The sequence below is a fragment of the Poecile atricapillus genome, chromosome 2 (genome assembly GCF_030490865.1).
Source record: "Poecile atricapillus isolate bPoeAtr1 chromosome 2, bPoeAtr1.hap1, whole genome shotgun sequence".
In the NCBI taxonomy this organism is placed as follows: domain Eukaryota; kingdom Metazoa; phylum Chordata; class Aves; order Passeriformes; family Paridae; genus Poecile; species Poecile atricapillus.
In genome coordinates this window covers 114,174,966-114,201,371 of record NC_081250.1, presented here as the reverse complement: position 1 = coordinate 114,201,371, position 26,406 = coordinate 114,174,966, and the positions used below count along the sequence as shown (strand labels likewise).

Here is a 26,406-nt window from a genome sequence, read left to right as displayed (position 1 = left end):
ATCAAGTCAATCTATTCCTATCAATATTGAAATCCCTAAACCCATGCTATGGGGAAAGCCCTTGTAGTCAGAAGCATTGCAATAAAAATTCTCAAGGGAACACAAATGTACAGCTCTGCCTTCACCTGTTTTCTCAAATACATTTAAGAGTGCCCTGATTCTGGCCACAACAGAATTAATTTTTGCAGCAGCCAGGAGAGGACACATCTGGGACACAAAGGTTATTCTGTACCACTTCATGTTATTTTCCAGGATGGGGGAAGGTCTCCCTTCCATGTCATATAGTGTGGTGGAGGGGGCTGTTGTGTATTATGGAGGTTTCTGTGAGAATCATTTGCCTCTTTCTTGTACCCTCTGTCATTAGTACTGTTGCTGTTACCATACCTTTTCTTATCTCTTTTTTGTTTCCAGCAAATTGTTCTTATCTCAACCCCTGGTCTCTGTGCCCCCAATTCCCCTCTCCAGCCCCTTTCTGGGAGAGAGGGAGGAGGAGTGGGGTGCAAGTGAGTGGCACATGGTTTGGAGAGTCCCAGTGGAAGAACTAAACTGGGGAGTACCATTCCTAACCACAACAGCCTTATTTGAAAATTGTTTTCAAATAATTCCTGTTTTGGCTGGAACCTGGACAAAGAGCTATTCCAACAACCCTACAAAAGCTCCTGCTTTATACAAATGCAGTTGTGATTATTCCAAATCTACTGAACCTGTACTAAAGTTGGACTCTAGTGTTTTTAAAATATTAAAAAATACCCTATTCTCAACCTCCCTGGGCATAATATTCGTGTATTCCTCTTTGTAACTGTCAACTTTGTTTCCATTTCATTGTTAGCAGTTTGAATTTCTTGCCTCTATTTCTTGTGTGCTATGTATAGTTTGTTTTCTCACAGCTTTCTTTTCAACTCAATAAGTACTGAGTTTAAATTAAAAGCGCTTTCCTTCTCTGGAACATGCTAAAATATTTTAAAGTAATTCCCCTTTTTTAGTCACATTTATAAAAATTTTGTTTTCCTCCTCTTAAGTCTTGTGTATATACACATCCATGGTAAATTAAAAAAAAAACAACAAAAACCTTGATTTGTGTCTTATCTTTCTAAATTAAAAATTAATCATCTTTTCACTTTTTACTGAACATATCAGAAACCAGTTTTCAGCTTCCAGACTCAGCAACAGTATGTCAACATTTGGGCATTGGACTAACAGTAAGTGGTCATTAATTTTGTCATGACAATGTGTAGGACAATGTAAATAATTTTTTAGAAATGCAAAATATAAATCAGAGGGAGAACTAAAGGATTAACCCACCTGTCTACAACTGTTAATAAAATTGCTAATCTGCTGCTTGCTTAGAAAATGAAAATCAGATCTGATTCATTGCAGCATTTTCATCCCCACAATTTGCAGTGACAGACAAAAAATTACAGGGAAGCAAAGCCTACAACAATCCTAACTTGGTTTAGTGCATATAATTTATCTCTCTATCCACTCTCAATTAAACAGTATGGTATGAGGCTCATCTAATTTCCTTGTTCCAACACAGACACCCACCACTGAGTTTAACGGGTTTTATATTATTTTACAGAGCTATTCTAACTAAGTTAATTTAACAGGAACATTTTATTCAGCATTTGCAATGGATAGTCTCTTGCCAATCTCAGGGCCATTACAGCTTGGTTCACACAGAGGGTGTGTCTGGTTAAACACATCCACACACTGATATGTGCTCGACTCATCCCATGAACACAGACCAGCTGGCTGAATTGTATCATATGAGATACTTGAGATCAGAGCTCCAAGAAGCTCGAGTTAATGTCAACATTACCTTTCTTTCTACTTTCAATCTTCAGAATGAAATTACAACTGGAGTATTTGGAAAAACACGCATATTACACACGCATAAACCTTTGGAAACTTATGGATTGAGCACTGGTGAAGCTAAGGTTGAAATCATGACAGTTTCTTTAGGGTATAGAAAACAATTCTTATGAACAACAGCTCAAGGAGCTGGAGTTGCTTAGTCTGGAGAAGCAAAGGCTCAGGAGTGACCTCATTACTGTCTACACTCACCTGAAAGGAGATTGTAGTGAGGTGGGGGTCAGTCTCCTCTGCCATGTCCCAAGTCAAAGGATGATGGGAAATGGCCTCAAATTATCCCAGGGGAGCTTCAGATTACATATTAGAAAAAAAAAAAAAAAAAAAAATCACTGAAAGAGGCATCAGGCACTGGGATAGATTACCCAGGGTGGTGGTGGAGTCACCATCTCTGAAGGCATCTGTATGTGGCACTTGGGAATATGGTTTTGGGGTGACAATAATAGTGCTGGGTTGACAGCTGGATTAGATGATCTTGAAGGTCTCTTTCAACCTTGATTCATTCTGTGATTCTGGGGTTCTTGTCTTGCTGTACTTTCTTCAGCATGGAGGTGTAGTTTAATTTTCAATTGTACATCGTGAAACATTTGATGTTTATTTTCTTGGTACTTTTTAGGAACGTTACCCCAATAAAACGTCTAATTTCAATGATCACTTGTTCAGAAGGAGCATTCCTGTGAGATCTCTTGTATTTTCCTGCGTCACCTCCCATCAAAGATGAAGTAGAAAAAATACAACAGCATCCCTTACTGAAAATAAAATTGATTTAAGTGAGATTAGTCTGAAGTCTCAGTTATTAACAAATAGCACTATATATCTAACAGTGGGCAAGTCTATTTTGGTCCTCTGGAAATAATAGAATTATTATTTGCTATGTATTCCTAGTCTTAAAAAATTTCACAGTCATCAAAAATCACAGGAAACGTGGTTGCATTAAACGTGTTCAAAGAGTATATTTTCACACCAACACCTAAGAGAAAAAAAAAAGTTCTTTACTTTCACACATAATACCCAAGATTACCATACCAAGAAGACAGAGACTGGTTCTTTCCAATGGAGCAGGGGGAGTATGGGAGAGCACAGGCACAAGATGAAACAAGAGAGGGTCTGCCTGGGAACACAGAAGAACTTTTCCCCATGAAGACATTGTCAGTCCCTTACTTGGGTCTGGTAAAGCATATCCTGTTCAGCTCCATCATGTGAAGTAACAACACACACACAGTTAGCCTTGCATACAGTTTATAGACATAAAATCAGGATAGGCAAAAAATCAAGCTGTCCTTTGGAGGGTTTCAGTTCTTCCTGAAGAATTCTGAAAGATTTGTAAGAAAAGTAGTTCAAACTCAAAAACACCTTAGTGTTGCTTTAGATAGATAAAGCAGATGGAAGAGCCTGTGTGTGAACATTTTATTTAGGCATTTGGAAAGGCATCCAAAAAATCCCTAATTTATTGCTGTATACTGATTGTCTAACATGAAGAGACAGAATTTCACTTTCCTTCTGTAAGGTTTCTGCTAATTTCTTTACTTAATAGTCTCTCCTCTTCATTAATAATACCAATAAGGTTTCATATGGAAAAAAAATCATGGAAGAAGTATTTCAGTATCATTTCTCTTAAGAAATGACACAAATGTTGCATTCTACTGACCCAAAAATGTAGGCTGAATTTTGTATTTTATCAGTATTAATCTATATATCTAGATTACTTGACATTCTATTTAATGAAAATTATTTTTCATTCACCCTTTCAGTCTTCCAAGAGATCAGCTTAGCTTGCCAAGTATCTAACACAGCTTCCCTGAGCATATTTTTGTGCAAAGGTTAATATTGAGTAGATATTGTGCCATCTTTACTTTTCAGAACTATATAACTCTTAAAAGCATTCTTTTCTCTTGCTTATAGTTTTTCTTTGATTTAGTCTCCTCAGCTTTTCCGCAGGTTTCATTTTTCCTGCTGTTTGATATGATTATTGAATTGTCTTGAAGACTGAATATCTCAAAATAGTAGCAATCTCCTGGCACCAAGTAAAAGATGGACAAACAATCTAAGATGGTTTCTTTCTGCTCACATTAACTTGCAGCTCTAAGGTCTTCTCAAGCCGTTAATGAAACATTCACTGAACACATTCACCAGACACTGAGAAAGAATGTGAATGACTCACTAATATAATGTAGCATATCTTTCTGTTATGAAGACATGTTTCTTAATAAATAATGTAAATGCTGTTACCTAAAAACATCCTTAAGTACTTCCACTGTGAAAATTAGTTCTACATGTAAATGGATAAAGTTTTCTTTTCAGTGATCTTTTGTAACTCAGAAAGTCATTCAACGGACTTGTTGTTGTAAAATTGAAATTTAGGTAAAAGTCTTTAACTTTTTAAACTTTGGGTAAAAGGTTTTAACTCTTTTAGATCAAATACATGCAGAAGTAGGACCACAGATTTTTAATTGGTTTTGATTGACTAATTAGTTTTGAGGGAAAGAGGTCTGCTTTGCTCATACAGAACGTATGTGACCATAAATCTGTATTTAGTGATGACTTCTGAAAGTACTGCAAATTCAGTATATATTTCAGATGTACAGAGCAATGCTATTCCTTTCATGTTTTCCATTCCTGTTTGTGCTCCTTTCTGCAAACTGTGTTGCTACAGTATATTCCTCTAATTTCTCAATAATTATCTTCAATTTAGGTGTTTTGTTTTGTTTTTAAAGAGTGGGTTTGAAAATACTGCTTCAGAGCATTTCTTTACTCCTGGAATTTCAAGGAGTATAATTGCAGTTTTCAGTCATTTATCTTTAATAACTAGAGATATTTAAATAAATATCTCTAAGTATATCTTCTAATAAATCCCTTAAGAAATTTGGAAGAAGAAGCTATGCAAATAATTTTATCTATTAGTTAGAAAGATTTTTTTAAATTAATTTTCCCTCTTTTTCTTTTGTCTCTATCCCGATTCCCATTATGTACATGGGAAGACAAAATTTTTTTAGACAACTATTTCTCAGATATCCTTTATTTTGACATCTCTAAATAAACTTGAGCATGACTTTCCACACTAACAAGTTATTTTTCACTGAGTTGAACTTCATTCACCTTTACTAGCAGGAGGGTGAATTTCTGGAGGAGAGGAAAAATATAATTTTAAATAGATGTTGTATTCAGGGATGGAAAAATGAAGATAACAAGTTGTCACAGTTACAGTACAACTTTTTCATTTCTCATGATGTGGTTGCTTTTGAACCTGCAGGTTAGCTTTAGGTGCTTCCATGCAGGTATCAGTTTGGAAAGCATTAGCTATGGGCTTGAGTGAATTTATTGGCCTGATATCACTAGGAGGAATTTCTAATGAATTTGCTCTAGCACCAAAACCCTTGCTGTTCCTTGTCAAAATTTTAGGTGTTTGAGCAATTCAAGCAAATTTTTCAACTTTCACACATTTTGCCAAGTCACAACTACAGATCAAATCAGTGGAAGTGTTTTTCATTTATATAGATACATCACCTTTTTGGTTTTCCATTACCATGGTCTCATCTCCTGCAGAAAAGCAGCTTTTTCAGGCTGACAGAGTTCCAAGGTGCTGCTGTTTGAATGGAAGATCGTTCAAGTTCCCAAACACTTGTTGCTATACCAACCCAACTGATAGAGCACAGCCTTGTTACTGAGCAGCTGACTTGATACAAATTGGGGTTTTACAAGCTAAACCACAGACATATGCCTTGGTTCAAATAAAGGTTTTACAAGACAATCTACAGCTCCTGAAATCTGCCTTAACGCATGTGCTGAACTTTAAGTTTTCATTTAAATAGTGCAATTTCTATTCTCATGAAAAATAAGCTGTATTTATGAAATCTAGTTAACAAAATATAACTGTTCTGTAACAAAATTTCATAGTGACATTGATCTTCATGATCCGTGAAGACACTGAAATGAAAATTAGAGAATTTTCTTATATATAATCTGGAGAAAAATTTAATTTACTCTTGCAAAATTCTCTCTGTTATCACACAGGAAATTATTTGATAAAGTCTCAGTACAAGAATGAGGTAGTATTTCAGAATCTCAATTAGAGCTGACTTAAACAAATATAATTCTTTTTTATTATCTTATTTCTTAATTAACTAGTGTGTTTTATTATGTCTATGTAATAAAGGATGTGCAGTCCCAAATAAATCAGGAGCAGAGGTTTGGCTCTGGCTGACTGGGGATTAGCCCTGCAGAAAATAGCCTGGGGTGATGGTAGACAAGAATTCAGGTGAGGTTGCAGTGTTCCCCTGTAGTGATGGTGTGGCTGCATTAGCAAGAAGGCATCAAGAAGTCAAGGGAAGGGATTATTCCTTTCTAGTCAGTGTTTGCAAGGGTAACTGTCCTCTTCTGTGTCCTCCTCCTCTCCAGCAAAAAAGAGAGTCTGAGACAGAGGAAAAAGTTCAGCAGAAAGGTTCTAACATGGCTGGGGTGCTGTAATTTAATATATGAGGAGACTCTAAAGAAGGTGGCTTATTTCAGGCTGGAGAAGACTAAAAGTGTAACTAGTCTTCAGCTACATAAATGCAGGCTAAAGAAGACTCATTCCAGCTTCTCTATAGTGCACAGAATGACAGACAGTACCCTCAAGTAGTAGCAGGGGAAATTCTGACAGGTACAAGACAAAACAAAAAATAAAACTGAGAGTGGTTAAGCACTGGAATATGTTAACCAAAGATGTGAAATCTCCATCCTTGCAGATATCTAAAAGATGACTAGACAAGGCAAGAAATCCCATCAGGACTAAAATATTCTGTGATTCTAAGGTCAAATTAAGCAGAGAGGATATCTGTTCTTTCTCAGGAAAGTAATAAATGGCTACATTTAATCACTCTGATAAGGTCAGCAAAAGCAATAAATGCCTTCCTGGAACTGCTGAAAATGAATTAAACACTGCCTTCAGCTAACCCAACATTAGAGCTACCACAAGCTCTCTACTCTTTGCCACTCATTGTCCAGTGACACATTTTGGTAATGATGATTAATCAGATAAATGTATCAATTGCAGAGCTGAAACTTACTTTGTTTAGTGAAACTTCCCTGAACATCTCTGTCATCTCATCGGCACCCCACGTACTATGTTTACAATTAATCAGCCTTGGAGATGAAGGGGTTGGTGTATCTTCTATCTTCTTTAAACTATGACACAGGCACTACTGTACTGCATTACACTGACATTTATAAATATAGGTCTTCATAAAAATGTAATCTTGACCTTATTGAAATGAGTGGTTAATCCCCACTAATTGTAGTAAGGAATTCATCCCGGTCTCTCTTCATGGAAATGGTGTACGGGGAAGAGTCTGGAGACAGACACCCACAGTTATTTCCAACACCCAAAATAAGGAATGAATGATGCTTTTCTCAGTCATTTATTCAACAGCAGTAGCTGCAGCAGTTTTATAATCACACTCAGAATGTCTCTCTGAGAATATATGTCATAAAAAATGCCACTCAAGACAGCATTACTGTACCACACATTAGAGGTCAGAAAGCTCTGCTATTTGCCACAAAAGTATAGAAATGAAAGGATGTATCTAAGTTTCCTGTTCAGTCAAAAGATACTTTACGCTTTAAAAAGGTTGCATAAAAATTTTTGAATTTAGCATTATTTTATTTGTTATCTATGAATCATTTCTTTTCCTGTATCTACCTTGCTTCTACACCTACAACAGCACTATGTCAGGAATGCCTTCAATTTGAATCTTTTCCAAATGATGACACAAACCATCTGGACTGTATTTTCATTTCCCAGGAATACTTCCTGGCCCAAAGCATGACTCTGTTAAACAGTTTTATCTTTTTTGTGTCTGTGAAATGAAACTTGAGTAAAAGGTAATTATTCCCAGGCAGAAATCCCTGACACATACTCTTTGCTATCCAGACAGTGACTGTGGCTGTCTGTAGCCCTGGAGCAATGTCATTTCACCATTTTCAGGTTACCTCTGAACACAGAATGACTTTTGTCGCTCTTTAAGAAGACTTCTGTAAGGACTCCTCACTGACTTGCAAAATAGTATGTGACTTGGAAAGATACGTCTGTGTTTGTTTAGTTTCACTTACTTTTCAGAGAGAAAAATGTGTGGCAACACTGGTTTAGCATGTTTCATTCTGCCTTAAAGTTTCCTCAACTGAAAATAACCAGTCCTCTCTTCAGTTGTTTTTTTTTTAGCTGCCTTTTTAAATCAGCATTTTTATCAGCATTAACCTTACCTGAGTGGGGCAGTAATGAAGCAATTCATCCATTACTTTTGGATTAGTTGCTGTGCTATAGTAGGAACTGCTTGCTGGATATGAGGAGCTCCTTGTACTATCAAGACAACCCATAGTGCTCTATCGTATCCAATACACAACTCCACTATCCTGAAACCAATTAAATCAATTGGTATGTTAAAAAAAAAAAGGCATACTTTCATTCACATTTTGATTTAGATTCACTGAAAAAATCTGAGATAATTCTGTTTGTCATTTGCTCAGACAGTGTCTCATTAACCCCCCAATATTCTTGAAATATGTCTTGGGTGTAAATTTTTCACTTTTTAATAAGACAGGAAATAGTCTTTTCTAGTTTCCCCTCTACAGTCTAGATCTGCCTCTCCAGAGGCAGTCTGGATCTTATATCAAAACACTCCAAAGTCTTCTGAGACCTGAAAAAGGCTTTGTGATGTAATCTCTGGAGAAGGCTCCCTGTTTCAGTGCCAACTATATGTTTGGAACAAAGATTGTTAACTAGTATTTTCAATTTAACTTTCCAAAACATACTTTCTCCATTTTCCAAAAGGCATCATGATTTTTAAATTGAGTTCTGGTAGGCTATCTCATCCATTTAAAATGCAGTGTCCTATTCTCAAAGATTTATATAACTTTTCCATTTTTATTGTGAACAGCATGCTTCTTTTATGTCTGCCCTATTACTTTTTCTTGTTTTCCTTTGAAACAGAAATATGTTGCCAGTTCCTTGGCTTTGCCACATGTTTAACTATTCTGACTGTTTTTATTTCACTCGTTCCAAAGACGCTTATTAAAAAGTGTGCTTTTATTAGTCTATTATTGCACTCCATTTATTGTTGATAGCAGAAATAGCTCAAGGCGAGAAAAATTAAGATGACTGCTTTTTCAGACTGCAGAGCTTTGCTGCATTTGAATTCATATATAAAGTACCTGTTTTAATCTAGTTTTCCAAGTCCTTAATGATGAGACTGTCAGTGACGCAAAATTTTGTTTTCTTTCCTTACATACACAATGGAACATTTTTTTTGACTGAATAAAAAATTCAAAAGCAGACCTTTTACCAGAATATACTTTACATCTATCTGGCTCTCTTAACCCTGGCTGTGAGCTGGATGCAGGCAAAAGGAAATTGGAAATGATGGAAGAGTACCTTAACAGGAGTTGATGTAGACATTCAATATCTAAGATTTTGGATACTGGATTATTTTTCAGAGACGGACATCTAGTTTTAAAACGACTGTGAGCCAAAGCACAAGCTTACTCCATCCAGAAGCTATGATTTTCAGAAATAGTCACAGAGTATAAGAAAAAAAAATCTTTGACTTTATCAGGATATGGTAATTAGAAATAAAAAGCATGTTTCTTTATTTTTCATACAATTACTTTTTTTTTTCTGTTATCAACCTCTTCTTTCAAGTCCAATATGAAATGAAAGTACAGAATGGATCCTGTTCTTTTGTTATACAACTTCAGCTCTTAGCTGTGTCACAAAACCAGTAATCCCATTTATCTTTGAATTAATCATGCCACAACTTTCTAAGAAAAGAAATAAAATTAGGTCATTAACATTCAAAATACTAAAACAAAAACATATTTAAGCACAACTGACAATATCAATAATATTCCTTTTTACATGCAAAATAACACCATAAATAACATCAGTGATCATAGTAGATAACCATACAGAATGTGTTTCCAATTGTCAGTTATCAAAACCTTGTTTGCAATTACTATCTTTCACTGTCATCTAGTGTACAAAAATTCTTTCTGCAAGTGCTTGGTGAAGAAGAAGAATGCAGGAATGCACAGAAGAATGTAACACTATTTTTCCCAACTTAATTTAAAAGCTTTTAATCAGAAAGTAATTCCAAAAGTTTACATTTGTCCATCTAGTTACTCGTTCTTGAAAAATCTATACTGCTGAACCTGCATGGCCAGTAAGGAAATATGAAATGGAGAAGAAATACAGAGCTTTAAAGACTAATACTATTACAGAACATAGAAATCAGGGATTTTAGGTCTCGGTTGTATCAGGTCTTTAAGGGCTACCAGAACGTACAGTCAAAATATGTCTGTCAATCTGAACAGAAGGAATAAGTATCTAGTGAAGAAAACCATTAGAATATATTGCTAAATAATAAAAATTTTATTGCCCAAACAAGAACATGCATTAAATATATTTTCTGCTTCCCATGTTCCCATGAATTGTCCATCTTTTTTTACATAAAGAAGCAAGAAAGCAAACATGTCAGGTTTGAGTCAAGCTCTCTTAGGGCATTTGTGAGGTATTTCAGTGAGGAGTGTTTCAGTTTGCACCGTGAAGAACAGAGCCATATTCATAGCTTATATGTTTGAGCCTTACTCTTCACAAACACCCGTGCTTATAATTTTAATTAGCAATATTGCACTGAAAGTATCTGATCATCTTTCCAAGGAAATATTTGTTAATTTTAAAAATGAAAATCGTATGAAATGATTGTTTCTACCCACATATTCTTGCCACAGTCAAATGACCGAATTCGGTTTTCATTTCACAACATTCAAATACTGCACAAGTTATTCTGAGTAAAGTGAGGACCATATTCACCCATCCAAAAGGAAACAGGATTAAAAACTAAACATGAATAACCAGAGACAATTTTAATCTATTTAGTCTTTGTAAAATTGGCCTCAAGGGACCATGGCACCAGATACCTAAAATGACAAACTTAATGCAGAGAATTAGCATCTGTCCTTGAGTGTAAGTTTGGTACCATTTGTTCATTACCTGTTCACTTCATAAATGTTACTCAAAGTGCAAAAGGCAGTATAGTGAAGCTAAGTAACCCAAAACTACATAAGGGCAATTTATTAACATTAAAAATATGAACAAAAGGGTGGTTTTCATAAATCATATCTAAAAAAAGTTGCCTTTGCAACAAAAAAACCAACCCCAAAACCACAAAACAACAAAACCCCACTAATAATAGTGATAATAATAGTAATAATAATAGTAAAATAATAATAGTATAATAATAATAGTATAATAATAATAGTATAATAATAATAGTATAATAATAATAATAATAATAATAATAATAATAATAATAATAACTAGTAGTAGTAGCATTGAAGAACAGGTAGAAGTTCACCGATTCAAAATTTTTAAAAAAATAGATTCATATTCATTTTCTCATACTTGCAAAGTGGCAGAAATATTATTACAGGTTCAGCTGAAGGAATCTGGACTGATGTTCATACAATTTAAGATTGAAAATAAAATAAAGCCCTCATAAAAATTTTATTTTAAAATAATAATTTGTCAGTGGAAGAGTAATGTAAACTCAACATTCTTGCTTAAGGTAGATATTGAATTTAAAAGGGTAAGGAAAGTAAATGTTTCAGCCTATTTAATATTACTTTTCTTAATTATTTTTTTCTGTATTTTCTATATCTAGAAATAACCAATGACATTGACCAGTTTTCAGTGAGCAAGAAAACACTGTTCCTATTTCTTCACTTAGTAACTAACAAAATTTTATTAGTTCAAGGTTCTGAAAGTATTTAAACTCATTTTCTGTAAAGAAAACAATTTCTTTAAGTTTGAAGTGTCATTTCCTTGCATTTTTTTACTATGGTTATCTTTGAATTATGAACATAGTAATTTTCAATTGGAACATAACTCAGAATCCATTAAGCAGTTCAAGCAATTTCAATCCTTTGTGAAATTATGTATATGTATCTAGTAAAATATCTCTATCAGTACCTGAACATTTGATGTCACGCTGCATTTGACCTCTACATTTCTGCTTGCTGTTTATTAGTGCATGAGAAATATTCAAGGATATAACTTTTGGAAATAGTAAAAGACTTTCAGAAAACTTTGCAATCATTTGACTGTAAAAGAAATAGAATAAAGTTAAAATAACTTTCTGAAAATTCTCCTAGCCTCACAAAGGATTCTTTATATGACATTCTGCACTAGAATTCAGTAGATATTCCTAATGTTGTCCTTTAATGAAAAATATCAAAACCTAAATCTATCCTTGTTCAAGAGTTTGGAAAAATACTTAAGAACCAATTAGAGAGAAATAAAGAAATTGCACAGGACTGGCATGCAGGTTGCTATGACCATTGTGTTTTTTAATGTATATATTTTCTTGTCTCTTCTGGGATGGCTGTCTTACTCCTAAAAAAAATAAAATAAAGGAACTATTTTACAAATATTTATTTAAAAAAGTCCAATAGGAAGTGTGAGAACTTATGAAACATACATCAAGAGTGGATATTCATCCCATACATACTCCACACCATGCATGTTTAAAGAGTTTTAGAAAGCAACTCCTATCACCAAATTGAGAGCTCCCAACGCTTGCCTTCAGAGAGATAAAAAATGTAAAGACTACCAATGACCTCTAGCGTTGTGGTTTCAGTACTGCAAAACACTCTTGCTAGCAATAGACCACAGCATCCATGGAGCATTCACAGAATTTTAGACTGTATTCAGTTACTAGTGCAGCACACAAGAAGATCCTTTAAAGAAGAGAAAATATTTTGTCTGTTACCTAAGCTAACAGCAGCAGAAATACCCTGCTATTTCTCCCATTAAAAAAACAAACGAACAAAAAAAAAGTAGCTTACTCTTTGGGTTGAAAGCATCTATATCTGATGATACAGTGGGCAACTTTCTGAACTCCTCTTTGCACCTATTTCAAGAACAAGGATTAAGTATCAGGTGGGATGCCACTCTGGCTGGCTTATAAACCCAGATAAAGTAGGACAAGGGAAGCAGGAGATAGTGAATGAAATTCCAAGAGAAAGAGTAAATAAGAAGGCATTGTATTTCATGCTGTTGCTGGACACACATGCTTTGGAGAGAAGAGACAAAGTAGTGTTGCTTTCTAAAATTACCTTCATGCCATTACTGTCCCCTTCAACAGGGTTGGTTTTATTAGCCATGAGAGTGAACAGAAAAAGCCTGGATACACAAATGTTGTTGCAAAATGGCAAAATGACAGTACTGGGACCTAAACAAATTGCCCTTGAGGTTCGAGAGGAAATGCACTACTTGTATTTGGTAACACCACAGAATTACTGTCCTTACTCTTACAGCTGAGACCTTGCTTTTTAGATTTTTTTCTGCACTTATTTAAAATGCAGGATCCTTTTTTTTTTCCTCTCTACTTCATATTGAACAAAAAAGTGTACAGCTTCAGTGAAATATGAAAAATTGTCATTAGGGACAAATTGCCATGGCAGAATGGTTAACAAGATCATATGAAATTTACTGTGAAATCCTTGTGTGGGTTACCTGACTATTGAGGGGAACTTCCCAAACATAGCTGAACTGAAATTACAAAGTGATCTTCTGACATTTTCCAGGCCTTCATCTTGTCACCAAGCCCTGAAGAGAGTAATGTTTCTGTGTCTAATTCCACTTTTGGATCTTGCTTACTCTCACTTGTGCCTCATTTTTTTCCTTCTTAATATTTCCTTCTTTTTTTCTCTCTAACAACAATGTTAAACACACTGTTGATCTGTTCCTTACAGTAAGAGTTTTCATGTGCTCTTTTGTTGCTCTGAAAATTAAACCTTCTGATCTTATTTGCATAGTTTCTAGCCACTTTCCCAGGAAAGTAACTATAAACATAGATGTTTATACATTCTTTGTAAGAAATGTCTTTTGATGGACGTTTCACATGACCAGTGTGATTGGGAAGGTGGTAACCTAACTATCCAATCCCTGGTCACTGTTGAGAATCTATAAATACTGGAGTCAGAAAAATAAAAGTACTTTTTTCCCGATCATACATTAAACCGTGTCTGTATGTATAATTCCATGTCCTGTAGCGACACTCTTTAACGCTTTGGTGTGGTTTAAATGCCTCCATTTTCCTGCTACTCTCTATATCAATGTGGATATATGTTTTTTTTTACAGGGTACACTTGTGCAATACTCTAGCCAATCTATATCTGCCATTTGAGATTATTTTTATCACTTCAGAAATGTAATCCTGTAGTTGGACACCATAAAACCTCCTGCCACAGGTTTGACTCTGCTGGTTGTCAATTGGTAGCAGCAGTGTGGTGCCACAGGTGCAAGAACTGAGCTCAGGTTGGGTTGGCCTATTGTGGATTTCCTCTTCGCTGGCTCTGCCACACGATGTTTCCTAGAGCTGTGTAAAGCAAGTTCCCCTATGCTTTGATGGTCTGAGATCCCATATAGAGCATTAGCAGTGTGTGCTCATCCTTAGATTAGCTGCCTGCAGTAAAATCACAGAACACCCCCTTCATGCTAGAATGTACTTTAGAAAAAAGTTAATAGTGCAATGACCTTAGTGGTGTGGTGCAATGTGTGGAAAAAAAAAGGCTTTTTGAGATGGTCATCTGGGGAATTTATGAATTGCAGATAATTGCACGAAATCCTTGAGTTTCTATAGGGCATTGGAGAACATAATGCAAACTCAAGCTTAGGCAGGCTCAAATTATAAGAAGTATTTGGGGCAGACCAAGGTTTCTCCTCTTCTGTATCCTAAGCAAACTCATAAACTGAGTTAGCATGTAGAAAAATAATGAACCAAATTTTTTCTGAGAGTTTCTCCAACACTGTCTTTAAAAAATAACCTCATAAGTAATCTGAAATACCCACTAACAATTTTTTCTTTAGATAAATCTAGATAAAACTAGATTAACATTTGTGATTGTTCAGTGACCACCAACAGTTTGTATTTTATATTCAAGACAGATATATTTTCTTACAATTAAGGGGCATATGTAAACTTGGAAGTTACTTTTGACTAACTTTCCAGAGATCAAAATACTGAGAAAAAATAATTGAAAACACAAAAATTAAATTAAAACACACAAATACAAATTAAAATGTAGACAAAAATTGAGTATTTTAAAAAGAATTAATAATCAGATAAAAACCCTAAATTTCACAGTCTAGAGAGAGCTACTTCTAAGAGCTTTCCCAGATTCATAACTTACATAAAAATACATTTCAAAATTAAACAACAGCAGTAACAAATCTAATCCGTATTATGTAGCAAAAAAGAGAAAAAGAGAAACTGACAGGAGTAACAAGAACTTGAAGCTATGAAACATGGTCCATAGCCAGTCAAGGCAGGGATCAGTTGCTCTTTTTTTTTCCCCAGAGTCCTAGAACTAAACATTGAGCCTACCAAAATGTGCTGAAACTACTAATGACATGAAATTATCTGCTGCTAATTAAAAAGGTGACTGGACAGAGATGGAATTTAAGTATGTTGAGCTACCTTGGGATTTTACACTGTGGTCCACTAAAGTCAGTACTAATAACAATGTGAAAATCAAGGAAACTTCAGAAGACTGGAAGTATTAATGCTGGGGAAACGTTCAAAAAAGGCAAATAGATAAAAGTGCTTAATCTATATATAGTCTGATCTGATGACTACAACACACTTTTTCTTTAGGATGCCAATAGTGCAATTCAGTTAATACAAATAGAAGGATTAAGAACAGTAAATGTTGCTCAGAAAGGTTTTGTGAAAATGGACTCCAACCAGTAAATTTTAATTGACTGTAATTATGTATTTGAGTAAAGCACATACTGCTTACTGAAGTTAATTTCTTCCTTGATAAATAAGAAACAGTGCTAAGCTTTATGTACAAATCTGATTTTGTACCTAGAATGTAAAAAAAAAAAATAAATCAAAGCCCCAAACCAGTCTTCAAGGAAGCAGGAATACTGTGCCAGGAGCAGGGATTTTGGGCATCTCTAGCTGAAACCTCAAGCCACAAGCAAGCCAACAATGCAGCAGTCAGCCTGGAAATGTACATCACCAGGCACTCCAGTGAGCCAGACTTGGCAACACAGTTTTGACACATTTTTTTTTTCTTTCCTGTGCTCAAATAATTAGGCAGGTATTGATCTCTATACCTCTAACTTGATTATTGCAGTAGAAGATAGTAATTTGTAATTACTAGAGATCTGCATGTGTCAGTTTCTATTTGGTTTTCCTTTATACACTGGCATAAAAATGTACTAAATGAGATAATTTTAGAAGTTTATTTTAGAAAGACATTAATTTAAGAGCCTCGGTATTTCTAACTGCAAAATAGCCTACCACAATCTCCATCTAGCTAAAGAATTCCCTGTCTACACAGATTTGAACAATCTATGCATACTTTTAAAATGAACAGGAAACATAAATGATGCAAACCAGCAGCCATCTGAGCTGCTGTATTGGGAAGCTCAAGTGAAGAGCAGATTCCAAAGCTGCAAAGCTCTGAAAGAGGACTCTACCAGCACCCACGCCTGATCTCATCAATGAATATAAAAAAGCTCCTAAGAATGAGTAATGAATGCAAGTGCACTCAGAATAGTCAGTTTTCTTTTTCTTCTTCTTTTTTTTTTTAAATGATTTAAAACCTAGTTTAAACTAGTCAACACCTACAGTATCTTTTAAAATAATGTAGCTAGGCATTTAGGAATATTTGAAAGGTATAGTCTCCTCTGGAAATGCAAAGAATCACCATTTCAGTGCACTTAGTTCATAATTTCAGTTTACTCTGTTAATTGAGGTCAGTGACTAATTCTTTGAATTGAGACCATGGGAGCTGTAAAAGAAGGAAGATGGTTTTGTTTCTATTTCATTCAGAAATTAAAGTGAAAGAAAAAGGACTGAATACTATAAGTTACCAGAACAAAGGACAAATAGTATTCAATATGTTAATAGATTATATTTTCAGCTAGCAATTCATCTTTATGTAAGTACAAAGTGGGTTTTATTTATTTGGTTTAAGGCTCTTTGTAGTTTCTTTAAATATATTAATAAAATATATTAAACAAAGAGTTTCAGTATAATGAATTTCTAGTTTGTATTACTAGAAAGGTTGGGAAGGAGAGGGGAATTTAGCTTATTTTAAAAAGGCAATTAGTACTTATTAACAAAATGTAAAAAATCCCTAATGTCTAAATTAGTGACTCAGATTAAATATAACCATACTTTTCTAGCCTCTAAAAATAGACAGCACATTAAAAGCTAAATATAGAAGGAGTGGACATAGTCTAGGAGCATTTAACTCTGGAGTGTTCAATGAGATATATTTCCAGGTCAGCTGCTGTGATGTTGGCTGGCTTGTGACCTGTTTCAGCTGGACATGCCCAAAATCCCTGCTCCTGGCACAGCACTGCCATTTGGATCTGGATTCCCATACTGTTCCATGGGTTATAGTGAGAGACAAGTCCACTGGCATGCAGAGCTAAGGGAGAAGCTGAAGCTTGTATCCCTTGGTTTACAGATTCTGTCTTTATGGTTACCAAGCCAGGAGAGTGAGTAATGCAAATGATTAAAGGATTAGAATATATCATCTGTGAAAAGAAAGATTATTAGAATGCTATTTTGTAAGTGGGGACAGTATTTTTTTTTCATGACTGTAAAAAGGAAAAATACATCACATTTCTAGCCATACAGGCCAAACAAATTCCTGGTATAACTTCTTGAGGTGAAATATATGCAATTATATATATTGTAATTATTATATGTAATTAATTTTTTGTTATCGGGAATGTAATTAATTTTTTGTTATCAGGAATTAAACTTAAATTTTAAAAGTACGATTTTATTTGTGAACAAGGAGACCTTCATGGATTAACAAGGAGCTCCTGGACAAAAACAGAAAAGGGAAGCCTACAGAGGGTGGAAGTGAGGTAACCTGGAAGGAATACTGGCATATTGTCTCAGCAACCAGGGATCAGGTTAGGACAACTAAAGCCCTGAAAGAATTAAACCTGCCTAGGGATCTCAGAGACAACAGTAAAAGCATCTGTAGGCAAATAAGTAGTAAAAGGAAGACTAGGGAAAATGTGGGTCCTCTCCAGAAGGAAATGGGGGAGCTGGTTACCCAGGATATGGAGAAGGTTGAGAACCTCAGTGACTTTTTTTGCCTCAGTCTTCACTGGCAAGTGCTCCAGCCATACCACCTATGTTGCAGAAGGTAAAGGCAGGGACTGGAAGAATGAAGAACTGCCAGCTGTAGCAGAAGAGCAGGTTTGAGACCATCTAAGGAACCTGAAGGTACACAGGTCCATAGGACCTGATATCTCACATCCATGAGTCCCAAGGGAGCTAGCACAGAAAGTGGCTGAGCTACTTTCCATCATATTTGAGATGGCAGTCCAGTGAAGTTCCCACTGACTGAAAAAGAGTGAGCAAACCCCTTTAAAAGGGGAAAAATGGAATACAGGTCTATGACTAATGCCAATTTGCTTGCCAGTGTCTCCCCAACTCTAGTCTTTAGTAAAACTCTAAAATATAAGAAAGAAGTTTTTTACAATGAAGGTTTTAAAATGACAGAATAGCCTGCCTGAGAGGTGGTGGATGCCCCATCCCTGGAAACATTCAAGGCCAGGTTGGATGGAGCTCTGAGTAACCTGGTCAGGTTGAAGGTGTTCCAGCCCATGGCAGGAGGGCTGGAAGTAGATGATCTTTAAGGTCCCTTCCAATCCAAACCATTCTATGATTTGGCTATATTGTTCATTCTATGAACATGGGTTCAGTGCTTTAATATAAAAAACCAAAGCTGATAGACAGTAAAGAATGGGAATTCTATTCTCAGTAACACTAAATATTCAGTAATGCTTACACAGCTATAACTTTCTATAAATATTACTAACAATATTACTGTTGTTCTATGTAGTCTGCACTGTAATGCTGTTTGACCTCGTTATACTCATTATCATGTGAGTGCTGAGGAGAAGTGGTGGTATTGGAAGGTCCCTTACACAAATGGAGCCTCTTAAATGAAAATGCACAACAAGGGATTTTTACAGGATTATTCAGGCTGTGTGTTTTCCCTTGAGAGCTTCTGTCCTTAACCACTTCTGATTGTATGTCCATTCTGACTTTTTAATCTGAGATTTAAATGTCCTTCGCATACTTCTGCAAAGGACCAAGGACTGATCTCATGACCTAGATGTTAAACTGAACCTAACTATTCCCTTCCTACAAGGAGCTCTGGCAGCATACAAGAAAAATCACTTATGAATTCAAAACTTGTGTAGTCAGAACTACTGAAACATTGAGAAGCCACACGATGTTAAAATCACTGGTTAGGAATGATCCATAACGAGGTCAGGGGGAGTGGCATGCTTTCAAAATGGCATCAGCTGTTCTTGAGTCACTGACCATTCAAAAACAAATTAGTGATTACTTATGAACCAGTCAGTGCTTTCAAAAAGAGGCAAGAGATGAGATAGGACTTGGTGTTTACCATGGACTGCCAGGCTACATTAAAGGAAAATCGAAGGTCTTGAAGTCTCTCTCAAAACACGCAGGAGCGCTTGTGTTCTTGGAGACTGGTGTTCACTTTGCATATTCCAGGTCAGAATGGTACTTTGTCCTTTAAAAAATATTGGTTTCTGAAGTGGTTGTTTAGTTGGAGGAAGACTTAAATTGAAAACAAATACTTGTTGAAGATTACTTTTTAAGATGTCACAAAGCATCAACAGAGAAGGCAGGAACTTGGGTTTAAAGCATCAGCCTGACCTAGCAGGGGAATGAATATAGCTGTTTCCAGTACTTGAAAAAGAAAAAACAAACAAGAAAAAGAAAAAAATCCAACAAAACAAAAAAAATGGAAGATAGCAATATGTTTGGTTTTGACTGGGGAAGAGTTAATTTTCCTCTTAGTATCTGGTACAGTGCTGTGGGTTTTTTTATTTAGTGTGACAATAATGTTGATAACATTATCAACATTAGTTGGTTTAGCTGCTGCTAAGCAGGGCTTATTCCAAGTCAAGGACTTTTCAGTTTCCCATGCTCTGGCAGTGAACAGGTGCACAAGAATCCAGAAGGGGGAATGGCCGGGACAGCTGACCTGAATAGAGCAAAGGGATGTTCCATATCATAGAATGTCATGCTTGGTACATAAATAGGGGGGAGTTGAGGCTGGGAGGGGCTGATCACTGCTCAAGGCAGGGCTGGGCTTGCCAATGGGCAATGGGTGGTGAATAACTGATTTAGGCATCACTTGTTTGTTTCAGGTTTTATTTATCTCTTTATTATTATTATGTTATTATTAATTATTATTTTACTATTGCTTTATTTGAATTATTAAACTGTTTCTATCTCAACCCATGTGTTTCACAATTATTTCCTGCCTCTCCTCCACATTGCACTGCAGGGGGGAGCTGTGTGAGCAAGCAGCTTTGTGGTACTTGGTGGCTGGCTGGGTTTAAACCAAGGCACAGCAGTAAGGGAAGCAGAAGTACACCGGGAGAATTTCTGGCAAGCAGAGCTAAAGAAAACAGGAAGATGTGGGTTTTGAAATACTTTTGGAACTAAATAAATACTGACAGTATTGGTTTGTTACCAGCACACAGATAAGAATTGTACAGAAAAACTGTCACCAGACCTCACTGATACTGTGGGACTGGGCCCCCTGTCCATGACAGTGCCTCTTGCAGCCTTGGCTCTCAGTTTTCTTTCCCTTAAAGAGCAGCCTGCTCTTTTTGCTCTCTGACTACAGCTGCATAAATAGGTAGTTTAAGAGACATATTCTTTGGTATGCCAAATTTAGTACCCAAAATTAAAAGCACACAGTGAAAAACTCCTTCAGCCCTCTTGGTCATTTCACAGAATGTGAAAAAATATACAGGTGGATCCTAAACAGTATATTGAAAGAATAACCTACATTTTGTACAGCACTTTGAAAATGTGAAGAATTCTCAGTAACCTTTATTCAATCCTTACTTTTCGTATATCCTAGAGCAAAATCTTCTTCATAAAATGCTGCTTTTTTAGGATAGAAGTGCTAGATACAATGTTAGAGTTTAGGTTTTGTTCAGACAGGCTCATGAAAAAACCCTGTAATTAGTTGTTTGGCATGAAGAGGCTCTGGAACACTTTGAGAGGAAGCAACATAATGAAATGTTACAAGAACAAGCCAGAACAACCTGCTCTGCTAGCAGCATTTTGCTTACTCCCCAGAACTGAAGTTCCTGCTTCAGTCCTGCCTGAGCTGCCTCTCAAATCAATCAACAGTTGTCCCACACGTGCTGTGAAAACCAGAACCATGCTTAAGTGCCTGAAGCCTCATTTTATGCAATTGTTGAAAGCCTGACTGGCAGAGGTGCTTTGCCAGAAAACTACAAGCCCTGTTGGTACTGCTGCTTCAGTGTTTCAAGAGATGCTGCTGCTTCTCTTGCCAATGTTTCAGCTTCTCAGACTTCAGGAGGTCACTCTCAGTAGCTTCTCCTCAAGATAATTTTAATGAAACCTATTTGTGTTTCAGCCTTACCAAACCTCAAAGGTTTTTTGTTTTGTTTTTTAACTTCTGATAATAGTATGCATGCCGCTTGTTCTGTCAAGTTCTATCTGGATATCACTACTTTCCCACTAAAGGTTAGTCCTTCATCACAATAAAAAAATTTATTAAGAAGATGGCCATTTTAGGAGATGCAAAAAGCAGAAGTCAACATCTGGAGAGCTAAAATAACACAGCTTTGATATAATCAGTGTTATATTACAGAAAACTGCCTTGAATTGCTTTTATAGAAATATATATAATAGATATAAATTTATATAGTAGAAACTTTTATTATTCTTCCCATTACATTACACCTGTTTGAGTACTGATGTCTTCCCAGCTCCGTTTATTGCTGTAGTCTGAAGTGGCAAAGGTGTCTTTCAGAATTTGGACTCACCTCCCAACAAGCTGCAGAGCTGGGAACCACTTGTTTATGTGGTGCTACAAGGTGGTGACTGGGGACTTTCTTTAAAAGGCCAAGAAATTTCTGTCTGGACAGGCTGTGACTATTCAACATAGCCTTTAATGTGTCAAACAGGCAGGAAACTCTCCAACATTGCAAGGGTGGAAACCATAAGCTTGGTCCAGCTTTTGAGAAGTACCTTAGGGTACTGGAAGGCTGCAATTAGGTCACCCTGAAACCTTTTCTTTTGTGGGATGAACAAAGCAAATTCTCTCAGCTTTTGCTCATAGGAGAGATTCTCCATCCCTCTGCTCACCCTCGTGGCCTCCTCTGGACTCTTTCCAGCATGTCAATATCCTTCTTGTGCTTAGGACCATGACATGCTTACACTCTTCTTTGCAATCCTCCTCTTATGTGCAGAGTATATTCTAAATCTGAATATACCCTGGCCACAACATTATGCTTTGTCATGACCTGCTGCCTATGGTGTATGCTACGGAAGGAGAGGTGAAGGTAGGCAGCAGAGAAAGTACAATCCAGCTATATGGTGTTCTCAAGGTATCTTGGCTTGAGGATGTCCTTGACGCCAGAATTGCGATCCTTTCCTCCATCGCCAAGTCAAACAAGCCTCCTGCTTGTATTCCTCTCAAATTCACTTTTCTTTGATTTATATGGAAATGTCCTCATCCCAAAGAAAGGGTCTGTGGGCTAAGCCTCCATAGAAGCTCATAATACCACAGAAACCAAAAGTGTGTGAGGTTTACTTTTGTTTTCTCAGATTGGAGCAAGAGGTCAGTTCCCACCCTATAGCTTTATATCAAAAGCTCTCCAAGGGGGATGGGAGTCCAGCCTGGACACTGAGTGTACCCGGGGCCACCCTCACGTGGTGGCACTGGGATGAATTGAACATTTGCTAAATTCTGCCTTGCAACTGGAAATGCAAACAGCCATCATCTTAAATGCTGAAATAATAGTCAATGCCTATGGCAGGAAAAAGCCCTCTGTCCCTAGAGAGAGGGAGTGCTTGATTACCATGCTATGAATCCTTCTCTTTTTATTTCTTTGCAGTTTACCCTTGCTAGCAGGCCTTAAATTTTAGTCTTAAAAAAAATTCCTGCGTGTCTGGGAAACAGACACATCCTTTGATTGGACTGGCCATGGTGATCTCACTTTCTTTAAGTGACAGGTGATACCTAGAAGTTTGGTAGGAACTGGTATCCCTGTAGTTTTAAGTTACATTTTATAGCAAAAGTGCTTGAAAAGTTTCTCTAGTAGAAGCTGACATTTTTTGGTTTGTGCGGAGTGTAAGAAAGTTTTGCAAGTCATCTAAAACCATATTTTCTTAAGGTTTCTTTTTATAATTACAAATATCAATTAAGCACGTAAGTTATTTCAGTATAGTTCATTACAATAAAACTCAAAACATACAGGACTAAACCTATCTGTAGATTTCCTAAACTTCTGATCTCGTCATCTCAGATTAAAATGAAATTGAATAAACCTCCTGCTCGGGTAAGGCCAAGAGTCTGACTTCCAGAAGCCAGCCGTGTCCTGGGCCGGACCAAAAGCAGCGGGGCCAGGGAGGGGATTCAGCCCCTCTGTGCTGCTGAGACCTCACCTGCAGGGCTGCATCCAACTCTGGGGCCCCAGCACAGGAAGGACATGGACCTGCTGGGAGTGAATCCAGAGGAGGCCGACAAATTGATCAGAGGGATGGAGCACCGCTCCTGTGAGGAAAGGCTGAAAGAAGTGGGATTGTTCAGCCTGGGAAAGAAAAGGCTTCGGAGTGACCTGATTGTGGCCCTCCAGTATCCCTAGGGAACTTGGAGGAAACACGGGGCAAGCCTATTTACAAGGGCATGCAGGGAAAGAGTGAATGTGTTTAAATTGAAAAAGAGTAGGTTTAGATTAGATACTAGGAAAAAATTCTTTAGTGTGACGGTGGTGAAGAAATGGAACCGGCTGCCCAGAGGTAAGGTGGGAAGATCTCGAACGCATCCCTTGAAGTATTCAGGGCCAGGGTGGATGGAGCTCTAAGCAACCCGGTTGAGAGCACGGTGCCCGTGCCGCGGGCACAGGGGGCTGGAACCGGAGCACTTCAGGGCCCCGTCGCTCCCGCCCGCTCCGGTACCGCGCGCGCCCTGCGGGGCCCTCGCGCCGCCGCCGCTTCCGCCGCGCGGTCCCTCCCGCGGGCCGCCCCCTCCCGGCAGCCCTCGCGCCGGAAGCGGCTGACGACAACAACAAACAGCGGCGGCGGCGGCGGCCGCGCCAGGCAGGGCTCCCCCCCTCTCCCCGCGGCCCTCAGCCCGCCCCGCCGGCCCCGCCGAGCCGCCTCTCCCGGCCCGCCGCCTCTCCCCTCTCGGCCGCGGGCCCCGCCGAGGCGCTGCGCGCCCCCGCGGAGCCGCAGGGCCCGGCCGCGCGGCGCGGGGGGGACGCGCCGCCACCGCCGCAGGATGAGCGGCGCTGCCCGCGCGGGACCCGGGGGTGAGTGCCGAGCGCTGTCCGGGGACGTGCGGGCTCCCCCCGCCGCCCCGCTCAGCCCCTCCCAGCTGAAGTGGGGAAGGCGGGGACTTCGGTACCGGGAGGGCGGCCTTGGCGAGGGGCGTCGGTCCCGGCGCTGGGCGCAGGGCTGTACCTGTGGGGCGGGCGACAAAGAGCTGGGAGGCGGCGGAGCGGGGGTCGAAGAGGACCGGGATCCCGCGGCTGGAGCCGGTCGCGGGGCGGCGGAGTGACCCCAGCGCAGCTGCTATGGGGAGGCGGTGGCTGCCAGCCCGCAGAGGGGAGCAGCGCCGGGCGGCCCGGGGTACTCGCTGCCTGCCCAGGGCTCCGCTGCCAGGGCGAGGGATTCGCGGTGAAGTTACTACAAGGAATGACTCAGCCTGGCAGCGCCTCCGTGCTCGCCGTCGGCGGCGGTCGGGCGAGCGCCGTGCAGAAGCGTTGTGTGTTTACAAACGTTGTTCTGCCTCTCCCTCGGTTGTTTACTTGGTCCTGCTTCCGAGGGAGCATGTGTCCTGTAATGAATTTTCCCTTCGGTTTTTCCTTACGGCTCTTTAGTGGACTTTCAGGCTGTTCTGTGGATCAGTGCTCACTCTTTTTCTCGCTGACCCTCAAAAGTACTGTCTGCAAGTGATGCAGAGATAGAAATACTAATATCAGAGAATTAAATGAGCTGACCTTCGTAACGTTCATGTTTCTTACTTAACATCATCTAAACATGGAATAAAAAGTCATGTCTGGTCCCAAGAAACCCAGAAATGTTAGTTTATACCTCATATAACCATAGGTTTTTTTTTCTCTTGTGTCATTTGTTTTTGTCTGAAGTAATTACATGGTATGTCCTGGCTATGAGCCATTTCTTGTGGTTCATATTTTAAGCTTTCACCTTTGTTTCTTTATGGGAAAGAGTGAGGAGGTTGAGCTTTGGTTTTTTTTCCCTTGTATTTGCATACATGTGTGTCAGAAGTAGTTTGTGCTGTTGGGTTTGTGGAAGGACTTTACGCTTCTGGAGGTGTGTGCTTAACTGTATGGTACTTCTGCAATGCTGGAGAAATAACAATAATGGAAAAGTGTGTTTCAGACAGTTGAGTTTTATACAGCTGAGAAGTACTGTGAGGAATAACACTATAAATAGAATTACAGAATGGCCTGGGTTAGAAGACACCTTAAAGATCATCTAGTTCTAACCTTCCATGCCATGGGCAGGGACACCCTCTGCTAGACCCGGTTGCTTAAAACCCCATCCAGCCTGTCCCTGAACACTTCCAGGGATGGGACATCCACAGCTTCTCTGGGCAACCTGTTCTGTTGTCTCACCATCTTCACAGTAAGGAATTTCTTCCTCATGTCCAATGTAAACTTACACTCCTTCACTTTAAAGCTGTTGCTCCTTGTCTTTTCACGTACATATCCTTCTAAAAAGCTCATATCCATACGTCATGGAAGTAAATTATAATAATAATCATAATAATAATGAAAATGTGCACTATTATAGTATATTTGAGTTGTGAATTTTAAGAATATTTAGTATGTAATACCTTGGGAAATTTTTCAAAGATGAAGCACACGAAGAAATGACCTTACTCTTATCTTGAGGTCTAATACAAAATTTTGTGCCAAGAAGCAAATATTAACAAGAAAGAATTTAGATACTCTAACATCATTAAGTGTAGATTGAAGTGCGCACAGGGTGTGTTTGTTTTACTTACTCTAAATGTTGCCTGGAACTCAAAATAGCTTTATTTTATTATGCTGAGAGTAGTAAAGAAAATTACTTACTGAAGAACACATGGTAAGGGACTTCAGCTGTGCCAGTTTTAAAGCTGGAAATACAAATGGGCTCTTTTGGGTAGTGGATTATTGTAAGATAGACCTAACTGTGCTTTGGAAGTATGTTATTATTGTCCACTCTGTACAAGTAGCTATGTGTTTTGTAGATTGTAAAATAGCAATCTATTTTAGCCACAATTGTGTTGGTCTAGGCTTGTGCTCAGCACAGTTTTGGATTAGTAGTTTCTGAGATAGTGATCAAGGGGCTGTCTCTCTCCCCATGTCAGGTTACTCTATTTATAGTTAGAAGTGTATGCAGCAGACTTGTGCTCTGGCTGGAG

At 38.1% G+C, this 26,406-nt stretch overlaps 1 protein-coding gene across 2 annotated transcripts in view; it reads left to right on the top strand.

Annotated features, from left to right (window-relative positions):
* The first annotated feature begins 24,125 nt into the window (after positions 1–24,125).
* Positions 24,126–26,406, top strand: part of RB1CC1 (RB1 inducible coiled-coil 1) — a 65,636-nt gene continuing 63,355 nt past the window's right edge. For both annotated transcript variants that reach the window (XM_058831139.1, XM_058831138.1), the window contains exon 1: positions 24,126–24,283. The gene's annotated coding sequence lies outside the window, so the exon portion shown is untranslated. The remainder of the gene's footprint in view (positions 24,284–26,406) is intronic.